Raw genomic sequence first — 3,492 nt, forward strand, 5'->3', positions numbered from 1 at the left:
GAGAGAGAGAGAGAGAGAGAAAGAGAAAGAAAGCCTCCACTTAACCGTCCAGCTGATGTATTATTATTATTATTTTTTGAGTTGGAGTCTCACTATATCGCCCAGGCTAGAGTGTAGGGACACGCTCACGGCCACCCCAGCGTCGACCTGCCGGGCTCCGGCAATCCTTCCGCCTCGGCCTTCCAAGTAGCTGGAACTACTGGCATGCACCACCGCACCCGTTTTTTTATTTATTGTAAAGACGAGGTCTTGCCAAGTGGCTCAGGCTGGTCTCGAACCCACAGGCTCAGGCAATCCTCTCACCTCGGCCTCCCAAAGGTCTGGGATGACGAGGTCAGGGCTTCTAGGACTCCTGCTGTCAATGAGGGAGGAGAGGGCCCCAACCACCCACCCAAACTCGCTCCCGCGTGCCGGCAAGTCACAGACCCCGAGGGAGGCCACCAAGGTGCTCTGCCCACCGTGGCCGCCAGGTGGCAGCAGGATCCGTGCCCTGCCCCCGTCCAATGGGGGTGATGGCTCTTTTCTGAGTGTGGAGCCCAGGGCGGATCGCGGGGGACAGGGGGTGTCCCCACCCTGAGACCAGCTCTCCACCAGCGTCTTGCTAGAATCCACCAACAGGCCCTAACCCACAGGCACGCAATCTTCTAGAGCCCCGGTCGCCTTCTGTGTGAGTCTGGGGTCTCCGGGGAGCAGACCGCAAGGCCCCAGGACTGTGTGGGGCAAACAGCAGGGAGAGAAGCCGGGAGGGAGCCGCGTCGGGCTGGCGGGGCTGGCGGACCGACCCACGCGTCCCTCCCGGAGTGCAGGCGGTGGGCAGGAAGGCCGGGAGGCTGACCGCAGTGTCCTTCAAGGGCGCTCAGGAGGACCCGAGGGGAGCCCAGCGTCTCCCGGGAACGGGCTTGCCTCCATGTCCCTGCCCGGTCAACTCCTGGCCAGGCTGCTCTGGGCAGTGCGGCCCAGGGGAGGCCCCAGAGTCTATGGTGCCACCCACGGCCTCCGTGCCTTCTTGCAGAGAAGGGCAGTCCCAGGCCTCAGGGGTCTCTGCCACCAAGTGCCATGTCCTCACCCCCTCCAAGGGCAACTGCTCACCCCTCGCTCTCACCTCGTGGACGGGATGGCCGGTCCCCTCCGCACCTCTCCCGGGACCAGAGGACAGGCCCTTTTCACCCCCTAAGCCAGACCCTCGCCCTGCCCCCTGGGACGGAGCCAGGTGCACGCGGCCTGCTCGCCCAGGTCTGCCCAGGCTCCTTCTTGCTTGTAAGCCCCAAACACGAGCGGGGTCAGGGGTGCCCCCCTGCCCTGGCTGAAGGCTGGCTGGCCGACACCGGGCCCCGGCCCTGTCCTGAGGCCCCCGCGTCTCAGGAGACCGTCCTCTGGCCCCAAGTCGGGGTGGGGTCCTGGCCTCAGTCAGGTTAAGCGATGGGCAGGGCAGCTCCGGCCTTGGCAGGTGGCCCAGGTGCTCTTGGGGACCAGGAGGGGACGCTGGCATTTGCCGGGGGAAAGCAGAGATTTGGTAAAGGAAGGTCAGGGGAAAAGCATGCCGGGCGCCTGACGGGTCCTGGGGGCCGACGGGGTCGGCCAAGTGATGCATTTAAGCACTTAGTGAGCGCCTGCTGTGTGACTTTCCTGCATGTCTGCTGTGGCAGCTGTAGGGACCGGGGATAGCAGAGGCTGGCTGTGTGTGCGGCTCTGGATGCCACTGAGTCCCAGGCCGGCCCCCCCAGCAGACTGGCTCAGGGGGATGGGGCCAGTGCAGGAGCTCCCCGGGCAGCTGTTCCTGTCTGGGCCAGAGTGTGTCTGGGCCAGAGCGTGTCTGGGCCAGGGGACGTTGCAAATCCCAGTCCGATGGGAAGTGAGAAGGAGAGCGTGCTGGGCTTTCAGAGGGAATCGGGCCAACCTGGTGTGGGCGTTCACCTTGATTCCATCACTTGCTGCCCTAGTGCTGGAGGCAGAGATGGGGAGAGAGCTGGAGGCTACTGTAGGGTTTCGGCTTTCCGCTCGGGCAGGGGGAGATGGGGGAGGAGGCAGAGTGGGGCGCCGGAGAAGGAAAAGGCTGCTGGGGCACCCGGGAGTCTGCAAGCACACAAGGTGCCCGGGACCAGGGCCCGGGATCCAGGGTGTGTCTGCCTATGATGGAGAGACCACAGGGAGAGGGAGGTGACAGCCAGGGAGAGGAAGGCACAGCAAGGAGCCTTCCCACTTTGTGCCCGGGTGGTGGTGGTAATGCTAGAGGGAACGGACTCCTAGACAGAAACCTATGATCACCTAGAAGATACCAAACCCTAACCGCAAGTCTAACCCAGAACACTAACCTTAGCCCTAACCCTAACCCTAACCTAATTGTAAACCCAACATTAACCAAGCACACACTAAACCCTAACCTTAACCCTAACTGTAACACGAACCCTAAACGCCAACCATAGACCTAACCCTAACCATAACTAAAACACTAATCCTAACGCTAGCCACAGCATACACACTAACTTTAAACCTAACCCTAACCCTAACCCTAATGCTTACTAGATGAGTCTATGAAGCACTTGGCACACATCAAGCTCTAACCCAAAACTCTAACCCAAATCTTAACCCCTAAGCCCTAAACCCTTTCCCTAAGAGTAACCCTAACCCTAGCCCTAACCTAACCCCAGCACACACCACAGCCTAACTGTGACACTAACTCTGACCCTCACCCTAGCATCCACAGTCAACTTAGCCCTAACTCTAACCAAACCCTAGCACACACCCTGACATAAACCTGAATCACTAACCCGAACTCCAACCCTAGCACACACCCTAAACTCAATCCTAACTCTAGCACAGACCTGAACCCTAACCCTAACCCTAATCCCAACCCTACAGTACCCTAAACCTAGCCCCAACCCCTAGCCCTAACCCTAACCCTAGCACACACCTAGCAGACGTCAGGCGCTCATGGAGTCCCGTCCCATCATCCTGCCCTGCAACGATTTGATGATCTATTACTACTTTTAAGCCTTACAGAAGAGGCGCCCATAGTAATAGACCGTCCAGGCACCGAGCGCACGAATAAACACACACTGAGCCACCCACTGGCCCCATCTCACGCCTTTCTCTTCCCTCCCCGACTCTGGATCGCCTCTCGGAAGAGCCCCGCCCGCCTCCCTCAACTCCCACCCGGTTCCACGGCAGACGCGCCCCTGTCCGCCGGCCGCCCGTTGGCTATTGTGCTTTGTCCCGTTCCTCTGGGCAGTGAACTCTGCCGGCTGTCTCCCCCCGGCAGAGCCCGGGCGGCTGGAACTTGTCAACACTTGTCCCCAGGTGGCCCCGCTGGCTGGGAGGCTGGGCCGGAGGGCAGCAGGCTCCTGGCCCGGGCGGGATGCTCGGCCCCGCACGCGGCCAGCTGCCCTCTGGACCTCCAGGCCCGCTGGGGCCAGCTCAGCTGCTGTGTCAGTGCAAAGCCAGGGTGACATCAGGCGTGGTGGAGGTTACTGTCAGGCAGAGGGAGGGGGCCTG

Source organism: Carlito syrichta, unplaced genomic scaffold, assembly GCF_000164805.1.
Source record: "Carlito syrichta isolate Samal-C Ts95f unplaced genomic scaffold, Tarsius_syrichta-2.0.1 Scaffold304751, whole genome shotgun sequence".
NCBI lineage: Eukaryota > Metazoa > Chordata > Mammalia > Primates > Tarsiidae > Carlito > Carlito syrichta.